The 25,649-nt window shown below is 33.2% G+C and overlaps 1 protein-coding gene across 14 annotated transcripts in view; it reads right to left on the bottom strand.

Annotated features, from left to right (window-relative positions):
* The window catches only part of LOC141455622 (uncharacterized), a 115,843-nt gene that overhangs the window by 85,909 nt on the left and 4,285 nt on the right, over nt 1-25,649 (bottom strand). For 3 of the 14 annotated variants that reach the window (XM_074130823.1, XM_074130824.1, XM_074130832.1), the window contains exon 1: nt 14,474-14,624. The exons of 7 other annotated variants lie outside the window; for them this stretch is intronic. The gene's annotated coding sequence lies outside the window, so the exon portion shown is untranslated. Of the gene's footprint in view, nt 1-14,473; nt 14,625-25,649 lie in introns of those variants that run through there. 4 more of the 14 variants (XM_074130817.1, XM_074130826.1, XM_074130822.1 and 1 more) reach the window with 3 other exon arrangements.

Below are 25,649 nucleotides of genomic sequence, written 5' to 3'. Positions count from 1 at the left end.
ACTAAATTACATCTACTTCATGTAGCTTAGATATACTGACCTTTACAGTTTCCCAATTTAAAATCTATCCCTTCTGTTTGTGTAACATGTAATAGTCTAGGACCATCGTCGAATAGTCTTCTCAACGTACTAGTTGTTTAAATTCACATACATTAAATTAAAATAGATTACATAAAAGAAAATGTAATTACAGCTGACCTACATAAACTATAGAAGTTTTTACAGAGTTTATACATTAAGTTAATTCAATAATAGCATGTTAGCTAGTATTATAAAAATGAGAACAAAATTATATTTAATAAAAACAAGAAGATATGCCACGTTTTTATGGGTCATGACAGTGATGTCATCAATTCAACAACAGATGACTAGTAGTCGCAATAAGTTTAGTTGCAAATGAAACTGAACTGAATAAGGTCCCGGCTTGTTTTCATTCTATCATCGGCAATTGTGAGCTAAAAACTATTTTTAAAAGAACTGCAATGTCTGCAAAAAGATATTTATATTTTAAATGAAGGAAAGGAGTTGTGAATAATTAAGTTTGAAAAAGAAAAGAAGATACGCTCTGATTGGAAAAACAAAACAAAAAAATCACAAAATAATTGTTGGGAAAATAAAGAGTTTACAACCATTGATAAATTAAGCCAGACAAAGATTTAATGGAGAATAACAAGAACAAAAAATGGAAGAAGAAATATTATTCAGTTAAAAAAGAGGGAAGAGAAATATAACAGGATTTTGATAATATTCTCTAGAGCCAGCACCATCAAGGCAAGTCTCTCTGCAGAATATTTAACAGATTCTCATCTTGCTAATGGATTTTTTTTTCTTTTCTTCATTTTAGATTTAATTAAAGATGGTCTGCTCCAATAAAGGTAGGTGGGGAGTCCTACAGTAACCATCCTTTTATACAAAGTTAATACTGGAACGAAAAATTCTTTTGTAAGATAATAGCGCGACAAAAAACTATGTATTCAATTAATTAATTAAAAATGTATTAGTAATTATTGAAATTAATTCTCAATCAATTTATATTGAAAATGTTAAAAGAAGGAACCGAAGAGAATAAAGAGAAAAAAAAAATACAAGTAAGTACCCAATTCGTGAACTTTAATGTTTACAAATGGTTATGACAGCCGGAAACAAAATAAAGTGGCCTCCTTTGGCATTATGCCCAACAATCCTTCCAAGCTAAAACATCTATTACGCTGATAGGTTCTCAAGCTCTCAAGTACTCGTCTACTTCTACAAAAAAAAATGGAGCTCATATGCATCTATTCGTTGCGATAAACTTTAAAAATAGGAAAAAACCATTAAGCATTCTTTTGCAAATCGTCGAAGTTACTAGGGGAATTTAAGACTGATTAGAGGCATAAAACGATAAGAGTTTGATCTAAAAAGGGAATCGGATAAGAGAAATGCAGTAAAACTGCATTTCTTAGCTAGTATTTTCTGCATTAAATATATTATATAACTCCGTGCATTGCCGGCCTCCGAAGAGAAAAGATATAAAGATGCTTTAGGAAGAAAGAACTATAACAGACATTTGGATACAATGGCTAAATGCAAGAGTTAATGGTGATAAAAGGAGCAACTCTTTAGGCAAAAAGTCAATTCCTTTTCAGGAATTTATCCTGATACACACCTTGTAAGTACTCGCGATCCTCAGTACCCGGTATTCTCACTACTAACTTTACACAAAACCTACCACTTTGAATTTATTGAAAAAACTAATTGTTTTGAAGGGTATGCGAGAAACTCAATCCTTCCGTTCTTAAGCTTCTAATTGTATTCCATCAACTATTAATAGAGTGGTATTCAAATAAGTTTCTGCTAAATAATTTGAACGTAAATCAACACCAGTACTTAAAAAGAATTTATTATTTCATTTAAGCCAAATTTAAGACAAAAGCGAATCTATTAACAAAACTACCACTCTAAAATGTGCTTAAGTCAGGCATAGAAAGGACAGTTAAACTAGACAAATAGGCAAATCCTTCAGCCTTTCCATATCGAATATCACGAAGGTTAATTTAGTATAGCTTTTGGACGCAAAATAATATTTCCTAGTTCTCTACCTTTAAATGAGGTTTTCATTAAATTACTTCATACTATCTTGGAACAAATATTTTTGAAACTAGAGAAAACTAAGGAGAAGATTGATGCAAGCGAGCAGTATTGTGGGCATAAAATTCCCTGCCACATTGATTTACAATTAACTAAAATATAAATTTCAGTAAATTAATAGAATAATTTAAAAAAGAAAAGAATAATGGAGACGTCAGAATGGCGGTAGAACTTCAATTTTCATTGGTGGAATGATGAACTGGCGTCACATACCACGTCCATATCTATCTCGAACTTCACATAAACTCTCTTTTTAATTTAATGTGCTGACAATAGCTAAATAATTCTATCATCCTGGTTTCTACTGTGTAGAATGTAGTAATAAGACCAAGCTACAAACTGCGTACGAATCTAAATATAATAGTAAATTTAAATCTTCAAACAAAAAGTAAGAAAATTACTCCCATGAATCTAAAAGCAAGTAAAACCTGCAGCATTTTGCACCATCATTAATTTAACTGTAATTTAATTTAGATAATACGATTCAAAACACATAAAATACTTATTCTGAACTTTACACAAATCTTGGTAAAGGTACAGGGCGTAAAGGCACTAATTTCTGAAAAAGGAGTGAAATGAAGAGTAAAGTATAAAGAAAAAGCTTATTCTCTGAAAAAAGAAAAAAAACCTGAACCAACTGAAGTGATCAACAAAGAACAGTTGGTAAGATTAAAAGGGAAAAAAGCTCTATAGAGGCCGTGCCTAAGAACTACTTCAGTAAATAGTAAGAAGATTGGAGCTACAAAATTTAAATCTTTTCTTTAAAATTTCGTTTTAAATTTGATACTACCAAATTCATAATTCAAAACATTTAATAACTAATAATCTAAAAGGTTTGACGTGAACATTAAGTAAATAACGGTGAGTTGACCAGAGGACGGCAACAGTGAGGGTGACGTAATAGTCGCCCAAGCGTAAAACTAGGAGAAGGGAGAAGTATAGGGGCTCGTGGCCGCCTGCTTAAGTGCCCCCAAACGCAAAGTAAGGCTTCATACTTCATTATACTTAAAACAATAACTATCATCATACACAATTAAGTATTGGACACTGCTTAAACTGAATCTCTAAAACAACTCCAGTAAAATAGACAACGAAATCACTTGAAATTAACGTCTATCTCAGAGAACAGAACAATCGTTAGAGACTTTTTCGAATTAAAAAACAATTCACAACGAAGAATCAACTTCCGTTTTCCTTCAAACCTGAAGTATACCACTGCATTACCTGGATCTTTCTAGAGCTGCACACTGTACTGGAGTCAAATCAATTTGCCTAGAAGAAGGAATTAGTGTAACTCAACAAGCAATGCTACGAATATAATACTCAATGGAATCCATAAGCGCCAATTCCGAGATCCTGCGGCCTATGAATGTTTCTTCTTCTAATCTGTTCTGACAGGACAATCGATGGTGGTCATAGTGCAGAGGCTTGTCCAACAATATTAGCTGATAGACAATTTTAAATACGCAAATTTGTACTGTGCTGCCCGCAGTAACGTGGTTAATCGCTTATGAACTCGGCATTATCAATAATAATATAAATTATAATAATGCAACAGAAAGAAATGCAATAAAGATTCCTTAACCTTGGTTAATTAAAAACAATTTTCGAAACAAGTAACTTTAAAGAAAATAAGATTACAGAAAGATATATCAACCCTTTAAAGGGTCTAATGTTACAAGAAATAACGAAGAAGTTTTCCCTAGGGAAAACGTTCTCTTTCCTGTTACTGAAAGATATACTTCCTTGCACTGTAGCGTGAACGCGTAATATTTTTATAAAATATAAGCTTTCATTTTGTTCAATGATTCCTTATATAAACTGCTTTCATGTTGCAGTTAACCAACTGAATATTACACGTCACTTATCTGGAAAAACTATATCGCACTAATTATTTTAAAAAATCATATTTAATTAAAAGTGTGTGATCCAATTTCTCATTAAAGTTAATGGAAGATAAAATTTTCTAATGTGTGGTGGTTGGTATAAAAATAGACAACTTATAGAAAGCATGCAGTTACTTTAGAGCTTACGGATGAAGGTATCTATTTTTACGGTCCACATTTATATTTTATTTCCGGAAGAGTAACTTCTATCCTCAAGTAGTCACTATTTGCGGAGCTCCATAGATAGATAAATATTCAGCTGGCTCGAGTTGCTATCCAAGTTTCTGTACAAAGGCTATCTTTATGCACTTCATAGCTGCACTTGCATCTATTTATATATTTATTATCTTCATCTAGCTAACTAACTACAAAGAGTAGTTAAATCAAGTCAAATTTTTCGTTATCGATTCTTTACAGGAAATAAACGTTTTGGTGGGTTCTAAGACTGAGTATTTTATTCCCGAACCTAGAATCTCAAAAACGAAGTTCTCTGCATTATATTTCGGCAAAATCAAGGGTTTTGACCATAACTTAGCTAACAAAGTCTCGGAACTGTTAGAAGCACTTTACTGAATTGGGTTAACATTTAACAACATCTTCTAAGATACAAGAAATCCGAATTATGACTGTTCACATATTATTTTTAAAAACATGTCATTTATGATTATTTCTTCTATTTTTCCTGTTTGATAATAAAATCTAAAGAGCACAAAAATATTTTCTTACTTCACCAATTTATATTTATATTCTGTTGAAAATGTTGAATATCTCCGATAATACTGGCAACTCTGAATCATATGAAACCATGCGGAATTTTTCTAATATCCGTTCTTCAGAATATCCTGTTCAGATCATAGCAGACAGATAATTCTACTGCATTTTATATTACTAACATTTTAGACATAAGATAAATATGTTATTTCTTTTCTGAAATTGCAATTTAAAAAAAATTTGTCGCATGAAACATTCACACAACATGCTGATTCTGTTTTCTGACTTCTCTGAATCAACAGATAAGCTCGCTTTGCAGTCGCATTCCCTTTCTTATTAAGACACAAAACGAACATTTAAAACATGCAAAACTCATAGAAAAACTGCATTTTCGTTCGACCGAATTCGTTTAAATTCATAATTTTAGCATTCCTTTGGCTACTAATATATTGTAGGTGGTGAAATGGAAACCTTTAAATGGAAACTTAATGAGTGCCATCTCGAAAAACTGGACTCTTCCAATCCAAAATAATCCGTCTAATTCACTGCACCAATTGTTCCTACACAAACGGCCTCAAAAGTGCCGTTTTTTTTTGTTTTTTTACTAAAATTAATCAAATTCTGAAACCGGAATTTCCTGTAAAAACATACTAACTCTGTTGCACAATATTTTGGATACCCCTCCATCCCGACAATCCACCTCCACGTTTAAAAACTATCCTATCTCATCTTAAGGAATTCTAGCTGGTATCTTCCAACACGTATCTCAGTTGCGAGTTACGTGACATAAGTGTACAATATTGCGTATTTGTGTACGTAAAAATTACAAAATAAAAATAGAACCCTAATTGGCTGCGATGACGTACTAATTTAAACACAATAAGCATACATCACCTTCAAATCTAATTTGAACATCTTAACCGATATTTAATTGCAGTATTTAGTAGTTTGATAATTTCAATAATTATTGAGGCTACTATCTTTTGAATAGTTCAGTAGTAGCTGATTTAATGGTAATCTATCCTCTAATTAGCTAACATTTGCAGTTTGCAGCTTAATTAAACCGGTAAACTGAGAGGTACTTGAAGCCAAGTTAAAACTATCAAGTTAACATTTCCTCAAGGAAATCCAGACCCCAGGTGGACTACCAGGTGACGTAACCCAAGACCGCAGTCCTGTTCGATATTAACCTCGTTTTATAATTGGGCAATATTGTGCAATTCCTTGAGTTTATAAGCATTAAGGCCAACTAAAGGTTTAAGCTGCTTTAAAAAATGTTAGTTATTATGATACAATTGAGTGGGGTATTTTTTTTTTATTATTATAGCACCTGCAACAATGTTTAGTGGCTCGATTATTGTCCAATTAGGTAACTTACTGCTCCCTCCAAAGAGCACGAGGCAAAATAAAATTAGGAGGCGTTGGGTAAGTTTATACTTTTAAAGGGATGGATATTAAAAGGAAATCTGGAATTACACAGAATGATTATCTATTTTATAATAGTAACATCAGTAATGTATTCATGAAAAGATCATTGAATTTAATCCAAAGATCTGTCCCAGAGCTAACTCTAGTTAGCTACTAACTCATTAATGAATGACCTGCAAGTTTAAACTCTATATTTGTCCTACTTAAACTTCTGCTAGATCTACTCGTCTAGAGGGACAACATTCCAAAAGCCATATTAAACATCTACGAACTAAGACGACTTGACCTAAGTCACTCTATAAATGATATCCATTCCTAACTAACTCGCCTAAATGAATGTCAAGAACTGAATTCGAAAAGGAACTAAACTACACTAATAAATAAGTTAGTACAACTTTATTAGTAAGCTGACTTACAACTACTAGCAATTCTCTGAACAGACTTTGCTTTTTGACATACGTCTTGAGCTGGGCGTATTTCCAGTAGGTGGTCATAGTTGTGACTTCTTGCGCTTGACTCTTCTGAGTAGCAAACAAGTCTAAAAAAAAAAGTAAGTTTTTCCAATTTCCTGGTAGTAATGGAAATTCTTCTTACGAGAATAACGTTTCTGATTAACCTTCGTCTCAGCCAGATTAGTTTACTTTGGCCGTCACTTTTTCTTGATAACTTTAGGAAGAAAGAGGTTCTATAGGTGTCTTGTTAATTTTTTAAGAACAAGAAGCACTAAATTAAAACAAAAATAATCCTGATTTGCCACCAGAGCATAACACTTAAACTTGATGGTTCCATTAATCACACAATGGTTCAATTTACTAGTCTGGTGACTAGTAAAAGCTTATACAGCTTATAATCACACAATAACTAGGAAACTATATGATTTAAAGCCTTCACAAGAATAAAAAAGAACATTTAGCGAGATTTTACAATTCAAAAATGATCTCGTAATACATTAACTTCTTGCCGCGACAATTTGAAGCCTTCCAAGGCAGCCGCATGAAGAAACTTGCAGACGAAGCCTGATAGAAAGCCAGGTGTGTTTCACAAAGTAAGCAACTGTTTCACTAAGCAAGAGATACTGCCTTCACTGCTAGCTAAGTACTATTCCAAACAGTTTAAAAATGAAAAGTACCTTCTCAAAAACCATCAAGATAAAATAGCAAAAGAAATGTACAGGTAATTAAAGAAGTGAAAAGAATGAATCACCTAATAATAAGCACAATTGAGAAACAGGTAAAAGTCGATTGGAGTGAATGAAAATCTGTTATCAATCTGTAATATATTACGTCTACGCGAGTGAGATAAGTAGTAAATAGACAGTTTCATGTAAATGAACATGCTGTTAAATTTATGTATATATATACATACATACGTATGTGAAATGTACATTGTTAATGGTTATCTCTTATCTAGACGATAATAAATCTATTGTTTTCATTTAACTAACGTTCGTCACGTAACTAGCAACACTATTCGGCGCCTATGAACATACTCGTATCTATTCGATATATATCGCTCTCATTAATTCAATTCATTTGCTTATTCATTCATATAAAAAAAAACTGGACGTTAGTGCTATACTGAGCTTAAAAAAATAGAAAATACTTTCAAACGGTTAAGTAGTTACTTTAATGGGCAAGCACCATTCATAACAGGAGATTACAATCTACTGTCTCAACCAAGGACAACCGATACCTCCTTGTTCAAAGTATTTAGCTGTAAATCCTTAAACAAGATTATTTCCATGTCTCCATTTCTTTACTTACTGCTGATAAATTTAAATAGCATTTTTATTGATTAGTTTAGTTATAAGCGGTTATTTAGAATAAGCTATTGAGTGGTTCTTTGTTGTTTTTAACATTAGTTATAAAATGAACTTTTATTTAAATTATCCATAACACATGAGAAACAACTACAGTAATTAGTATTATACATTACAAAAGATTGTAAATACCTCGCTTATTTACTCGAAACAATCGAAATCCCGTTTTTAGATAGTTGGGGAAGTAGCTGGGTTTTTCACATCTTTCCAGAATCTGGTTGGATTCATTGCTAGGCATTGTGGGTCTCACAACGAGACATCTCTACATAATAAGGTCAATATTAGACCATTTTTTTTTTTTTCTTGTAGCTTTATTAAGAAGAGATTGTTACCTAACTACTTCAGGATGTGAGAAGTTCAGGTATAGTAGAGTCTCTGGTAAGTTAGTTGCGTTGAAAAATTAATAGTAATTTCCAGAATAAAATCCGAATTGTTCATTATTGCTTAGTTAGGATATTAATTCAGCGTTAGATCAACAATAGCCTCTTCCGGTTCGAGGTTTTTAAAAAATGTTTAGAAAACCAACTTTCATTAAAAGGCAATGTTCTTACATTATAACAAGACAGACTTCTCCTAACCTAAATTAAAGCACATTTTAGTGAATTATATATGCGATAACCCAATTAATACCAATAAATATGAATAAATATTTTCACATAGAATTTTTATTGTATCTTCTGATACTTTACTAAATAACTACAGGAGAAAAATTAATCGAAAAATTGAAACTACATTTTTTAATTAAATAATAAGTAATAGATAACTATGCAATCAGAATGCGGAAGTAAAGGTTTAAAATAAGGGCAGTTGAACTGGCCAATCAGGATTTGGATCTATCACAGCGGGAACGCCCACAGCCACGCCCTCTCGAATTGCGAAGGCTGGTTGTTGAAATATACAGATCAAGTATAGTAAAAATTATTTCAATTATAAATATAGTTCACTAACTCCAAGTCTAAAATCAAGTTGTAAGAGAAAGACAAGAAGTAGGAACTATTTATTATAGTCTTACAAGCTTTCATCTCGTGATTTTTTTTTTTGTGTCTTTAAACATCCATAAAGCTTCAAAAGGATGAAATAAAGATGAACAAAAGTGATAGAAAACGAGAAAACTGGCGTTTTGCAACCTTGGGCAAGCATGATCAGATCTTAGGTAACCAGCTGGCTGCAGTCACGAGTGTTATGTTTAAAACCCTTTACAAGAAAACACAAGTCCGACCTACAATTCTGGGCCAAAGTCAATACATAAAGCTATATCATGGCCAGAAAAAGAAAATTTTAAATTTTATACTCTCTCAAGTTATCAGGCAGAAACAATATTCTTTTTAATTACAATTCTTCCCTTAAAAAAAATATATAAATACATAATAAATTAGTTTAAAGGCTAAATTGTAAAGAATAAACAAATTTCGTTAGAAAAAAAGATTAATATAAGAGCACCTAGTTAACTTCCATGTTTTAGCTCATAATCAAGGAAGTGTGAGTGAATCTGAGAGCCGGTAGAACCTTGTTTCTCTCGGTTTACCAGTTTAATTTAATTTCCGATAAAGAAGAAGAGATTATGTAAATCGAGAATGATTAAAGAGCTTAATATCCGGCGTTCTTATAACTGCGCCTTGTTCTCAAGCAGCATTTAACGCCGCATAAATGTACGTTCAGCAAATGATTCTTTCATTTAATGACGGTGGTAACCCTCGTTATTTAATTACCATTATTAAATGGTAACTGTTAGCAATTTACAAATTAAATCACGTTTCTTTCCTTCAAGAATGACTAAAAATACACTTAGAAGTGTTGAGGGGATTTTTCAATCTACACGTTATCTTACAAAAACAATCTTATGTTGTATTAACCTTTATTTGAAGATTGTGTTTGTTCAGAATTTACTGACATTCAAGGGAAATGTCTTTAAAAAAAATCTAGAATACTGTCTTCTCCAATGCATCTTAACTTATGTCATTTCTATTCTCACATTTTGTTAGAATATTTATAAGAGTACTGTATGTTTTCAACATTTCTGATTGCTTTTTGATTTACATTTATTATGTTTGATTCATCAGTTTATTGTTTAGATTAATACATTTTATTACGATTCATGTAGCTTCTGACAAGTAAATAATCTGGCTTCTAGACTGAAAGATGTTTGTTGGTCATCATGAAGTATGTTAACGAGTTAGAAAAAGCTTAAAAAGAAGTTAAATTTGCTTCAACAAAGTCTGAGAACAGTTCAATCCAAAGAAGATCCAAATATGTCTAAACAGTAGAGTATTGTCTTCGTAGCAACAATCATAAACCCGTAAGAGCACCATGAAATCCGGAAGCAATAAAGAATCGTTCAAATAAATGTAGCGGTGTCCACCACCAATGCGAGGACATTTCAAATTTAAAGAAAACTATTGAAATTATTTTCTAATTCTAAGCAAAATTTCGAAAAATCTCAAAAGCTTGTATCATATCTCTGTATATTTTCGTCGGACTTCAATATTGGACTGGCTATGTCTGTTAAGGACCCTACCTAAATCCTTCTAATGATGTAAGGATTGAAGTTGATCGGCCAACTGCTAGCTGAAGCTATTTGGGCTGTTGCAGCACTAAGACTTATCATCGAAGCAATGAATGCATCTAATGGATTCAATGTTCTGTATTTGATTTTACATAAAAGTTACGTGTACAGATTTATTGCATTATAAAATCTGTTAATTGTACAAGAATAAGCTTTCTTTCAGCAGAATCTAATTTAGGGTATTTGTTGAAGATTCACTAATGAATTTCTTTATCAAAAGTAAATGTAAATGCCAAAATTCACACTAAGCCATTTTTGGAATATTGTTAATTTACTTCAACACTAATATTATGTTAAATTATTACTTATGCAAACATCAACCTTTATAGTATAGTATAGTAGCATCAGTTTTTTTGTTTCAGTTTGAAGTTTTTTATTGAAGTGCGACAGAAATGCCACCTTTTGTATAATATTTCTTACCTTAGTTCAAGAACAAGCAGGAATTCTTTTTTTTAAAACAAAATCTCAGATGTACAGCGATCATTTACCTTTATAAAAACAATTTCTTTTGATTTCTGCAATTTTTTTTCATTTATTTATTTATTAGAGGTGTAATTTCTTTTTGTTTGAACCTCCACTGTTATTACCCGAGGGAATTGTTCGGCCGCTAGAGGTAAGACAATCAATTCGTCATCCTCTCCTCATTGGTCCATAGTTAACTCACCTTTCTTTATTTTACTTTATTTTTCCAGTAAGGAATGATTGATAGATATCATTAATAATTTATTCACAAACAAAACTAGTATACTGCTAAACTAATAACAACCTTTCTTTTTATCACGCACAGATAGTTAATTAACGAATGTGACCTTGATTTCTTCATTACCTTTCAAATAATAGAGCCAATCAATAGACATTCAATTTATAAATCTAATTACGAAATTACAATACACAGGAACGTATTGAATAATACTTGCATCGCAAACTGTAAACTCTACTTCTAATTATCTAGTTCACCAATGCATTTAATGTCACCCAACTATAAGAATGAAACTGCATATTTGAAACTAAAAAGAATCTGGTGTGAAAATTCATAGGAATTTCTCTCTGGCTGCTGTTCTCAAGGCAATAATTCGCAATAATTCTTTGAAGAGGGAATATTTGAAGAATGTTAAATACAGCCAACAACATTATATAGTTAGTAAATCCGTGCATGATCACTGAAATGTAACTTTTAAGAAAAACCTAACCAAACCCCTTCTCGAGGGACTGCGTTACAAAAATGATCGAAGAGGAATGTTTATGGAATTTATGGAATGAAAAGGAAGTCTATATAAAAGCCCAGGAGCCATTTTCGGGAAGTAAACAATCCATTAAGTACTGTGGCACTTTTGGTTGAGGAATTTTCTTTAAAAGCTATTTTATGAATAAACTTAGTCCCCGTTTATAAGAAGAATGGCTACTTTAAAGACAATCTATCCACTCACTTTTCCAACTCGAATATTTTCGAAAAAAATTGTTTCAAAATATCAGTGGTTTTATTTGTACCAAGTTTCAGCCAGATCGGTCTATTTCTTTGTGTTTGGCATTCGTTTGAATCGAGGAAGTCGAGTGATTTTCAAAAAATGGACGAAAAAGAATTTCGTGTGTTGATTAAACACTACTTTATGAAAGGCAAAACGCCTCAGGAGACTAAAGAGAAGCTTGATAAACATTATGGTGACTCTGCACCTTCGATTAGAACAGTTTATAAGTGGTTTCAAAATTTTCGGAGTGGCCATATGGGCACAAGTGACGCTGAACGTTCTGGACGTCCTGTTGAGGTTACTACTCCAGAAATCATTGATAAAATCCATGATATGGTGATGGATGACAGAAGAGTGAAGGTGCGTGAGATTGCTAGTGCTGTGGGCATCTCGAATGAACGGGTACATAATATTTTGCATCAACATTTGGACATGGCAAAGCTATCCGCAAGATGGGTGCCGCGATTGCTCACGCTTGACTAAAAACGAAATCGTGTGAAGTGTTGCAAGGACGGTTTGCAGCTGTTCCAGAAGAATCCGCAGGACTTTAAGCGTCGTTTCGTCACTGTGGATGAAACATCGATACATCACTACACTCCTGAGAATCTAAACAATGGGTTACCAAGGGGAATCTGCGCCAAAAAAGGCGAAGTCCGTTCCTTCGGCCGGAAAGATTATGGCGACTGTCTTTTGGGATTCGCAAGGAATAATCCTCATCGACTATCTGGAAAAGGGTAAAACTATTACAGGTGCATCATTATCGGACCGTTTGAAAACCGAGCTGCAAGAAAAACGCCCACGATTGGCCCACAAAAAAGTCCTTTTCCATCACGACAACGCACCAGCTCACACCTCAGCAGTTGTGGTCGCAAAATTAATGGAAACAGGGTTCCAACTCGTTTCACATCCCCCCTATTCTCCAGACTTGGCTCCCTCGGACTACTATTTGTTCCCTAATATGAAGAAATGGCTGGCGGGAAAAAGATTTTATTCAAACGAGGAGGTGATTGCAGAAACGAATGGCTATTTTTCAGTCTTGGACAAATCCTATTATTCGGAAGGGATCAACAAACTAGAGCAGCGTTGGACGAAGTGTATAAGCCTAAAAGGAGACTATGTTGAAAAATAAAAAAGGTTTATCCCCTAAAATTAAGTAGTTTTTATTTTTGCACGGACTTTTCAAACGACCCTCGTACATCTGGGAATACGAAAAGACGCATTCAGTGATAATTCCCAGTAGTCCTGGTTAAACCAAAACCTTATTTCGGACTTCTATTGTCACCAAAACGAAATATCAAATTTAAATTTACGGTAAATCTTTACAATAGCTCCCCAGAGGCGTGGCCTAATTCGAAGTGATTCTGATTCGCTGTTACTATAGAACCCGCCAAATTCAAATGTAAATATAAAAATATTTCTTTATTTTATATTTACATTTAAATCTGGCGGGTTATATGGTAACAGCGAATTAGAATCACTTCGAATTATTAATTCAAGATTGAAAATTTTATTTAAAAAAAAATTTCGTGGGGGGCTGTGCCCCCCACACCCCCCCTTTTTGTGGGGGCTTTGCCCCCACGCCCCCTGATCTATTTTTTGTTTTTATGGGGGGCTTCGCCCCCCGCACCCCCCTCACTGCCCCACTAATCCACTAACACAACTCTAATTTGTAATTCAGACACATGAAAAACAAAAGAAAAGAAGCCTACCTTATTCAATGCAATCCCTATCCTTCTGTTTCTACACTTTATGCACTCCCTTAAATAATGCTCTCATTTGATCGCCCATGGAAAAATGACTCCTTTTCATACTTATCTCACTTCCACACTTCGGACCTACATATCTATTACTAATTAAACCAACACTTATTCAAAATGATAAAACTTTCATCTCTTTATCCTCCCTCAGACTACATTCATGCTTTAAATTAAAAAAAAACTGTAAATTCAAAACGCTCATCTTTTATGAAGTTTCAAAAAAAAGGAACCTAAAGTTACATACTGGCACTAGCGGGAACTGATAATACGTTGAAAAAGAAGCAGTTACTATGCAGTAAGTGTACTGCGCATGCGCGCTCAACATAAATAGCTAAGAAATTCAAAAAAATTATATACAGCACATTAGCGGGAAGTTGAGAAATTTAAAAAGAATATATTGAACATTGGCGGGAAGTAGTTTAAAAAGTCAACGGTAACTGTGCTGTACTGCGCATGCACCAAAAATAAACAGGCCACGCCTCTGGGGAGCTATTGTAAAGATTAGCCAAATTTACTATAATTTGATTCATTATTTTTTGAGTTACAATGAATGAGTTGATGTCAGACAGACAGACATTCTCGTTCCCTCAGTGGACCACCAAACGAATATTTCCGCAAAATAAAAAACTTTAAAAATTTTAAATCTGCACGATTACAATACTCTCTCTTCTTTTAGAGTGAGAAATTTAAAAAATGTAAGAATAGTTGAGACTTACTCAGCGACCTCTTCTGTTCCACTTCCTTAGATTGGCTCACAAATATATATTCTTCCTAATTTATTCTCAAGAAAGTAAAAATATTTAAGAATTTTTTTTTTTTTTTAAATATTAATCACTTCAGAACACAAAAGAAACTCAAATGTACCTAGCAACTGTTCAGTGGGCATATGATTTTCCAAACAATGTGCTGTTTTATTATTATTATTATTATTAGGAATTGATATAAAAGTCAGGAATAAGTTCATTCAAAACCAAAGCTAAATACAAACGTCGACAACATTTCTACTTGAAGCGGTCAATGCTAACTCTGAAAATTTAGTTTCGTCTAATGTAGGAAGGTAAAACGATAGTGAAATGATGGAAACTCCCAGGTTGCCTTTATCCCATGTCTTGTATTAATTAGCATATTTCCTGGAGTATTAAAGAAACAAAACTTAGCTGCTTACCTTTTTCGAGGTTTAAAAAGAATGTAAAGCGTTCGTCAAACACTTAATTTTAAGTTTATCGTTCAACACACAGCTTTAGGCTTCTTCTAGAACCAATAATTTCCCTACCAAATTATCCAATGAAAAAGGACCACGAAAGTTAATTAGATACAATCAAAGATGGAAGAATATTATGGCCAAAGTCGTTAAAAGAAAATGTTGAAGGGGCCAGACTCAATACACTGAGCTGTGCAACTCTAATTGGTGAATGTGAGATCAAGTTAAGTTCGATCTGATCTGAGTGCAGTTCAGAGAACGGCTTCTCTATTCTTCTCACTTTTTCACAACCATAATTAAATCAATTTAAAACAAAAATTAACTAAATTCAGTTAATTTGCGAAGAAATTTGGAAAATTAATCCTTAAGAAAATTCTTTTCCAAGTAAGAAAAACTAATCTATTAAGTTAGTAATTACAGATTAACCCTAATTTCTGCAGAAAAGCTTTTATGTCACTATTCTATCAATGATTATATTATTACTGAAGCAATTTATTGAAATTATATCTGCTTCCTTAGCAGAAAGGCTTACTTTAAAATCTCCAGGGAGGAGAAAAGATTTTTCCTATCATAGTACCAGTCTCCGGTTATGTTGGAAGTTGCACTGCAAAGTTTTGAAGAAAATTGTTTGAAGCAAATCTTAAAAAGAAGCAGAAAAGCGAAGAGAATCCGTTGAATAGTTTTCCTGTTTAAAAGATGGCGATCAAAACCTCAAATGGTAAAATGCTGTGTTAATTTTGTAAATGGCTACTTTACTTTGGTTTCCGCTATTTATTACTTTTATGCCAACATACGTACCGTAAACTCTTATTCGTGAAAATCAATTTCTGGTGAGACTACATTCTATTTTGTTAAATGAATATAAGAAATTATATTATGAGATTATTGTTAACAGATTTTATAAAATTTCTTATGAAAAACATTATTTTTTTCATTTAAAGTAGTGTTTGTAAGAAATTTAAGGTTACGTGAAAATTGTGGAAATATTTGAAGCAAAAGAGAAATGTCAAAGATGAAAGCAACATTCCATGGAAGTTTTCTGTTAAAAGATCAAAAGTTACATATTTCCGGCACATGCTTCATACACCATTCAAATTTCAATAAGCACGTAACACACACAGCTTTGATAAATATAAGCTTAATGTGCAAAAGTTATGTTTAGTCTGAAAGTTATGTATAAAATTAGAATAAAAGTGCTGAATAAGTGGAATAATGGCAGAAATAACGCCAGCCATTAACTATATCCCTACACTACAATACTCTATTTTAGTTTTTATTGAAGGTAATTTAGGATCACTTAAAAATCAACAGAGAAATGGCAGTTCATTAACTCCAGGAAGACCATAACCATGTCTGCAAGGTCATAATAATGGCATATCTTATCTTATTGTTCAAGATAGCCAGTATTTAACACACACACTTTAAGAATTTTTTTGCACAATGCAAGCAAATATTATTTGATCAACACTGAATATGAAAGCTACAGGAATATAGATATTGTTATACTTGTCTGATAGTAGAAATTTCATCCAACTTATATTCTGTATACTTAGTCTCATTTCAGGACTTATATTCTTAACTGTAAGTTTTATTTCCAGATTAGAAATGATGTAGTGTTCAAAAAATGGTGGTGAAGAAATGTACACATCTTTGGAAATGATGCTAAATTTCCAAAAGATCAGTTTTATGAGGGAACAATCCTTAATTGTTTCATTAAATATTCTATTAATTATTTTAGTTCCAAGGATTCTTTAAATTAGCGTTTTTTTGATGTAACTCCTCCAGAGACTTCTAGAAAATATTGTCTTTTCTCATTTTTTTTTTTTTTATACCTCAGCATTCAACAATTCCCCAAAATGGTCTTCCCTAAAGTTAGTAGACACTCTTGCTGATTATACTTCAACAGCGAAGTTTCGGTGACTTTAGGACTGATGTAAGAAAGCAATAGGTTTACGCTCTACTGCACAGTTCCATTAAACATATTACTTGCTCCCCATTGCCGAGACTTACCAAATAGAGTCTGCTCCTAAGAAGAATTCTCATCCTAATCATTACTGAAGTTGAGCATTTTAACTTCCAATATCCATTATAGGAGACATGTTTTCCCCATATTTCTGATAGGTTGTAGATTTTCATTAACGTGTTGTGATGCTTCATCATGGCACAGAAATTTAAAACCATCTTTGAAATTTCAAAGAAGAGTCATTAACAAGTCTTTTCAAGATATTGTCTCAAAATTAGTAGGTTGACTAAAGTAGCCGATAACATATAGAGATGTTGGAAACGTGAAATGATTCTGATACAATAATTATCAATGACAAATGAAAAGGTGTCAAGGAGCCGAAGGAAAACTACGAATGAGTTGGATGGATGATGTGAAGGAAGATAAGCATTTGAAGATGGAGAAGAAGAAGAAGCAAGTGATTGTAAAAAATAGAAGAATAATAATTTATCAGAGAAAAGTGTTCCTAACAAACCCAAAAACTCAGTATTTGAATGATAAATGCTCCAAAAGAGGGGAAGAGAGGAGAGATAGAGAGGGAACAAAAGATTGAACTAATCAAGGAATCCTTCCTCTTTGATAATTTTATTCATTTATTTATTTGATTATTTTTAATTAAAACAGTTCAGGATCTAGTCAATAGATACGAAGTTTTTTTAGCAAAATTTAGAGCTTAAACCTTAAAAAACAGTGTTTTAATCTCTATTTCAGAAATACGACTGGCCAAGTATTACAATAGAACGAGAAAAAATATATTTCTTATCTTTTCCAGGTCTACCGAAACCTTGGAAAGAGGGAAATGAATATATAAAAAAACTAACATTTTATTGGATGCCCTACATTTCGGGTACTGGTGCCTTCCACCAGTAGCTTCTTGTGAGCTAAACTACAAAGTACGTTTATAGCATAATAAACCAGAAAAAAGGTATCTTTCTTCTGTGCTCTGTATGTTTCCCAACGAAACGATAGCAATTTAAGAATTAAAATTTTGCATTAACAAACTACAAGAGATGGTAAAAGCAAGCACTTATAAATGTGCAAAAACCTAAGTGACTATAAATAAAGACCAAATCTACTGCGAGAAGTCTTTAAATTTTTCCTTTAACGAACAAAAATAATAATAATTACTAATTTTGTTACCTTCCTTACAGATGATATAAAAAAAGATATGTTAGAACCAGCTCCGTAAAGATAATGTGAAGGTCAAATTGTGAATTTACGCAATTCTTAAAATGTAGGAGTGGCAAACACCTGATCATATTTTAAACGCTGCAATCAATATTACTATTATTATTGAAATCTTTAGCCAAAATACCATTCCATTCCATTAAATATGGATTTACTTGAACACGCGATATTTATATTTTGAAATATCTTTTATTCGTTCAATATAAAACTTTATTATCTGCAAAAATTTAATAAAAGGTTTAGGGATAATCAATAATCTTTGCAAAGATCATCAGGTTCCATGATAGTATTTAAAAACTTATGTTTGCATTTCCTGTAAGTTTTATTTTATTGATCTATTCTTCACAAAAGCACATAAACACTTAAATTCCAAATTTGAAGTAAATTTTAAAGAAAAGTGAGTTTAATGGGTACATTTTATTGTTTTTTAAGAGAATAAAAAATTAAACTATAGTTTTGAAATAAAATTTCATGGCTCAAATCACGCTAAGTGAAAGTCATGCGAATTTTAAGTGATAATTATTCTAATGATGAACGTAGTTCACGTGATAAGTGAATGGAAACTGGATTAGTCCAGTATACGGAATGAATGAGTCACCTACAATTCCAGCAACGAGGTGTAAATTCACAGAAATATTTTACCTTATAACTATATAAATATCTTCCAATTAAGTCAAAAAATTTTAAAGGTGATAGCTTAGTAAGTCAGCGGTGAAACTGGTTTTTCTTAATTCTGAAATCTGTATGAGTCACCAGATTGTAGCATTTCAATACAAAAGAAATTTTTAAACTTCAAACTAATACATTTTTTTCGCAGAAAATGATTAATACTGAAATCATTTCAATAAAAATGATTTAACCTTTTTTTAAAACTTTATTAAGTTCGTAGTACTAAATAATATTGCTAATTTTATCCATTTATCACGTAAGAATTTAGAATTTAAGGCTTGTCAACATCTAAGGCTACTGGCGCCCGGAGTTTTTTTCAGAGCACTGCCGGCCTCCAGATAATTACAGTCGTTACTGTTCATCATCGGACAGTGAGCTGAAAGAAGCTTCTAAGAAAAGAAAATCTATGAGGAGCCTGGATTCGAATCCAGGATCTTCGCGTTGGAATTCACAGTATCACTAACCACTTTAAAGCTAAATACCCTTTCTTAGATTTTTACAAATTCTGACCAATTTTGATTTGCTAAGGAACATTCTTTTAGATTGAAATACAAGTTCAAACTCTGCTAGTACTGCTAGCAGCCCTCTACACTTTAGGGCACCCTTTGGCTTCACTGTATGTGACCCTGAAATCTTAGGTGTTAGTTCATCACCAAAGATGGATAGCTGCTCGTTCTCTTCTTGCAATTACAGTCTCTATCTCCGATAGAGCTTCTAGATTCGATTGGAGTAGATTTGGCTCTCAGCAAATCATCTGATCAACAAATGAACAAGGCAACCCCCAAAAAATGCAAGGAAATATAGACGTATTCATTCAAAATATCTTCTACTCGTTTGAAACTGAATCTAAACTTGCTTTGCGCAGAAAGTTGAAGTATTTTTTAAACAAAACAATGAGTACGAACTTCTTTGTAATATCTTCGACATGAGCATGGGGATAGAAAGGACTTGAGAATAAAGTGTTTCATAAAAAGGTAGAAAAGTAATTTATTGCATTGAAAACAATACAACTCTATATTCAGCGGGAATAAAAGTAAATGTACACAACAATAGCACTGAGATTCCTGAAACTACTACATTCTGTACAGCTGCATTTATAGATATCGCCATTTTGTACACCAAATTGTAACAGTACTGCTAAGTGCTTTACAGCAGCAATATAAAAACTAGTATTAAAATCACAAAAGAACTTTGTACTAGTGGCCGTGGGTTTACCAACTTTTTATCAAGAGTCAAGAAAGAAATTTAATGGTTTCTTTGTTAGTTTATGTTGCTTTTACAAACTTTATAATTATTTACAAAACTTTCCAGACAAAGTAAATTATTCACAATTCACTCAAAGATATTTGCTGACATTATTATTGTTTGAATTAATGCGCGTCATACATCTATGGGTCATTGGCGCCAGGAGATAGCATTGCCAGGTTAATATCAACGGTCAGTGGAGCTATAAGAGGAAGGAGAAAAGATCTAAATTAAACTTGGGGAAATCCGTCAGGAATTCAGTGCACCAACCACTGATATAGTAATGGATAAAAATGCTATCAATTTCTCTATGTTTTTATAATTACAAAAAATAAAAAAGTGTGAATATTTAACTAAATTAAAAATAATTTAAAGTTCTTTGGTAAGTAATACTGGATAATATAATCACTTCCATTCCTTGTCGTAGAGGTTCTGGAACTGCTTGACTTGGAGCAGTTAAATGAAATAATTCTTCAGATACGTTTTATTTGGATTCAGTTAAGGAATTAGCCCGATTAAAGAGAGTTCTAACTCTAAAGCAAATATCTAGATAAATATCCCAATCGCAGGCACAAAGTCTGTTAAAGTGGCTAATAGTGGCTATGTGGTATGACATTAGTTGAAAGAAAAATTAATCAAGATTAAACTAGTACCATACCATGGTTTTAAAGCCTGATAGTAAGTTAAACTGTGTGCAGCTTAAACTGCAATCACGCTATTAGCACTGCAGTATTGCACAAATTTAACACAAAGATATCTGCCCAATATTTACTATGTCCATTAAGAGTTCACGAAATTTTTACAGACTATTTAAAAACCATCACTTTAAAATTCTTTTCAAGCTCCTGTTCAAGTTTAAACCTTACTATCTTCACTTAAAAGCAAAACTGAGACTGCGCTCTATATGAATTCCTACAACAGACATCGCATGCAACTTATTTAACGGTGCAGATGAAGAAAATGTAAGCAATAAAATTGCATATTTATTATAGTGATTTCATCCACTATAACAAACCTTTTTTTCTGTGATTCTGGAAATTCCAGGAGTTTTTAATCCATCTTCCAAGATTGAATCATCAGGTGCAGTAAAAAGAAATCAAAGGTACGTTAAATTAAGCTGGAAGTGGTGTCTACTGTTGGAAATGACGAGAAGCAGTTGACTGAAACTGCAAGAATAACCTGAGAATAGAGGTTTCATTTAGGTTTATTGTAACTAGCAGTTAAGAAAGAACTTCTACTGCAAGTTTACAAATTTAAGATATACTATGTTTTTTTTTTAACATGAACTAAAGAAAAATTTAATTAAGGTTTTTAAATTAAAGAAATACTATAAGATTTTCAATGATTTCAATCATCACAAGCCTGCTTTTTCTTGTAATTCTGACCATTTTTAGATTCTGATCATCTTTGGTGATCATCAGATTTGTGAACAGAAATTTGATGTCAACTTATAAAAATTCAGTTCGTGTCATCACACTAAATGATTGAATACGACCTGAAATCGATCAGAATAACAAAAAATAAGTATTCTATGCAATGATATCTATCATTGTTTATTTCAGTGTTCATACAATTAAGTACAGATTCAAAGAAAACCGAACGTAAACCACGTTCAATATCAGCGCAGAAATATATTCTATGTACATATAATTAAATACGAAAATAAAAGATTATTCTTTGTCAAAGTAATTACAATGTCTGTTCCATCAGAATCTCTGACTGGTTTGTGATTGTGTAGGGAGCATGCGCTATCACAGTTTAATGTTCCATCAGAGTTCAAACCAATAACAAATTTGTTCATCCGCTGTTTTAAACTGAAAGTAAACCCCAACTTCAAACTGATTTTTGTTTGATAAGAGCAGTAAAGAGAACCCCACAACATGTGTTAACAGTTTCGAGATATGCGCAGTAAACTCTTTCATTTGTTTGCTGTACGGTTTGAATAAATTTGAATTTGGGGGGGGGGGAGGCGTGCGCCATTAATAATCAAACATTCAAATCTATACATCGATAGCCAATGCGCACTAAATAATCACAAACCAGTTGGCAACTGATCGCAGACATCCTGACAGAAAAAAAAAACCCTACTGTAAATGAAGTATTCAACTTACTTTAAGACCGTTTGCCACTTTAACAGATTTTTATTACAAAATTTTATTAAAATTTAATAGCTGTATTTAACAGTTAACCCTAGCTTGAGATAAAAGTTTATTATTTACCATTTTCACACTTAATACAAAATGTATACATGAAGAGTCGCGGACACTAACCTAATATCCTTGTGCGGCCAGTAATATTATAATTACGCAGTTCATTGTACTAAATTATGCGGAGTATCGTGCAACCACACACTTTATACTAAAAAAAAAAAACCATCTGTTTAAGAAAAAAAACTCATTAGTATGTGTTCATTTTACATGTAGCCATAGGTAACTAGATACGCCTACACCACCTATTGTATGTGCTTTGACAGGAAATCTTGGTATAAACATAAGCGTTTTATTCTGATATTATTTGAAACCGAAGGTTTATGTTTAATTCATTTTCTCGAAATATTCACATTTATTAAAAATTGTCAACAATAAGATACGTATAAGATCCAAAAGGAAGGAAAAATATTGCCAATTTCAGTCATTATTTTTAATTGTTTGCAAAGCTAGACCTGGGGTCTAGGTCAGTGATCGGCAACATTTCTCACAAGTGGATCATTTTTCAAATTTTGTTTTTCAAAAACATTTTTGCTGATGGGTCACATCACTTTTATTTTGAATTATTTAGTACCGCAGAGTAAAGAAAATTAAAAAAAAAATTACAGATGGGATAATACAATATACGAGGGTAGTTTGAAAAGTCCGTGCAAAGTCAGAGAGATAGCACCACTGGCGCGTATCGAGGTTTTTAGTTAGTAGCATCTCTTGGAAGAACACACACCAAGTTTCAGCCAGATCGGTCTATTTCTTTGTGTTTGGCATTCGTTTGAATCGAGGAAGGCGAGTGATTTTCAAAAAATGGACGAAAAAGAATTTCGTGTGTTTATTAAACACTACTTTATGAAAGGCAAAACGCCTCAGGAGACTAAAGAGAAGCTTGATAAACATTATGGTGACTCTGCACCTTCGATTAGAACAGTTTATAAGTGGTTTCAAAATTTTCGGAGTGGCCATATGGGCACAAGTGACGCTGAACGTTCTGGACGCCCTGTTGAGGTTATTACTCCAGAAATCATTGATAAAATCCATGATATGGAGATGGATGACAGAAGAGTGAAGGTGCGTGAGATTGCTGGTGCTGTGAGCATCTCGAATGAACGGGTACATAATATTTTGCATCAACATTTGGACATGACAAAGCTATCCGCAAGATGGGTGCCGCGATTGCTCACGCTTGACCAAAAACGAAATCGTGTGAAGAGTTGTAAGGACGGTTTGCAGCTGTTCCAGAAGAATCCGCAGGACTTTAAGCGTCGTTTCGTCACTGTGGATGAAACATCGATACATCACTACACTCCTGAGACCAAAGAACAATCTAAACAATGGGTTACCAAGGGGGAATCTGCGCCAAAAAAGGCGAAGACCGTTCCTTCGGCCGGAAAGATTATGGCGACTGTCTTTTGGGATTCGCAAGGAATAATCCTCATCGACTAACTGGAAAAGGGTAAAACTATTACAGGTGCATATTATTCATCGTTATTGGACCGTTTGAAAACCGAGCTGCAAGAAAAACGCCCACGATTGGCCCACAAAAAAGTCCTTTTCCATCATGACAACGCACCAGCTCACACCTCAGCAGTTGTGGTCGCAAAATTAATGGAAATAGGGTTCCAACTCGTTTCACATCCCCCCTATTCTCCAGGCTTGGCTCCCTTGGACTACTATTTGTTCCCCAATATGAAAAAATGGCTGGCGGGAAAAAGATTTTATTCAAACGAGGAGGTAATTGCAGAAATGAATGGCTATTTTTCAGACTTGGACAAATCCTATTATTCGGAAGGGATCAACAAACTAGAGCAGCGTTGGACGAAGTGTATAAGCCTAAAAGGAGACTATGTTGAAAAATAAAAAAGGTTTACCCCAAAAAATTAAGTAGTTTTTATTTTTGCACGGACTTTTCAAACGACCCTCGTACCTTACTATAGATAATTACAAATTTATTATCATCAAATTCCAAATTATAACTTAAAAGAAATCTTAAAATTTTAGCAGAAAAGTACATGTTGAAACGTGTACTCGCACGTAATAATAGAATTTCAACACACTTTGTAACACATCAATTCATAAATTTAACTTTAATTCGTTGGCAAGAATACCTACCGATCGGCGTAATTAAGAATTGTTTACTGGGTCACTAGGTGACATAGGTTGCCGACCACTGGTCTGGGTTATCATCAAGGCTTATACTATTGACAAGTGTCCATATGAGTTCATAGGCGGACAAGACAGAAGGCACACCAAACCTTACGTATAACAACGTAAAAACAATATTACAATTGTCAATAGCAGAAGCCCTGAAGATTTTCTAGTCCCCAGGACAGAAATTTGGAAATAAAAAAAAAAATGACTGAAATTGGCAATATCTTCCTTCCAGATTAATGAATCATTCTCCAAAAACACTTAAAAGAAGAGCTGGTATGTCAGGGGAAAACTGATGGATTCATGGAACCCAATATTTGTTGGCGAGAAAGGCACTTTAAAAAAAATAAATAAAAATAAAAATTGGTAAGTTTTTGAGTATTTAAACTAAAATGAAACAAAACGCAATCCACATTACTAAAATAAAATGTAGCAAAATTATGATCCTACTTTTTAATTACCCTTAATCGAATAACTGTCGATTATTAATCCCATATCTATCGAATTCCAAAGGAATATGTAGGTGTTAGTTCTCATTTCAAGGGGGAGTAATTTCGATCTCTTAATGTCCAAACGTCTCCCTAGGCTTTCGTGGCTGTGCTGCTGTCACAAAAAGTTGGCAGGAATTAGTTTAGTGAGCTTGGTTTCTAACTCTGCCTGCTACCAAAGTTAGGCGATTTAGAGAGAAGCAGTAGTTTGGTGTGAGCAGCGTGATCACCACAGAGGATTCACGTCTCTAGTAGCAGCAAGAGGTTAACCCAGCCATGCCCAGCTGTATATCCTTGGTCTTCATGGGCTGGAGAGATAGTTCCCTGTATCCCATTAGTAAGTAAGTTTTAAGTTGTCCAATTAGTTAGTAAGTAAGTAAATGTCACACCAAGTGATCTGGACTAATGTCATGCTAATATAACCTGCCCTGATCTTTGAACCAACTCAAAATATCTGCTCAGGTTGTGACAGGAAGAAAGAGTACAATGTAAAAGTAAAGTAATCGCCTATTTTTTCGGACGGAGGCGACTAGCAAACATACTTTACTGTACATTTCTTTTATTTACCATTAAATAAAATCCAAGGCCTAAGACTGGGAATCTAACCCAGAACTACAATGCACAATTAGCTTTACAGGTCTCGCCTCTAACCGCACGGCTATCGTGGCGCCTGAGTACAATGTATGTTGGCTAAATAAAACCCTAAGATAAATTTTGATGTCCTAGATTACCAGAATGGTATCGTGCTGG

This window comes from Rhodnius prolixus, unplaced genomic scaffold (genome assembly GCF_049639745.1).
Source record: "Rhodnius prolixus isolate KJV_2025 unplaced genomic scaffold, Rpr scaffold_4, whole genome shotgun sequence".
Taxonomy (NCBI): Eukaryota; Metazoa; Arthropoda; class Insecta; order Hemiptera; family Reduviidae; genus Rhodnius; species Rhodnius prolixus.
Note: the sequence above shows the minus strand (reverse complement) of the source record. Positions and strands in the feature narration are given on the sequence as shown.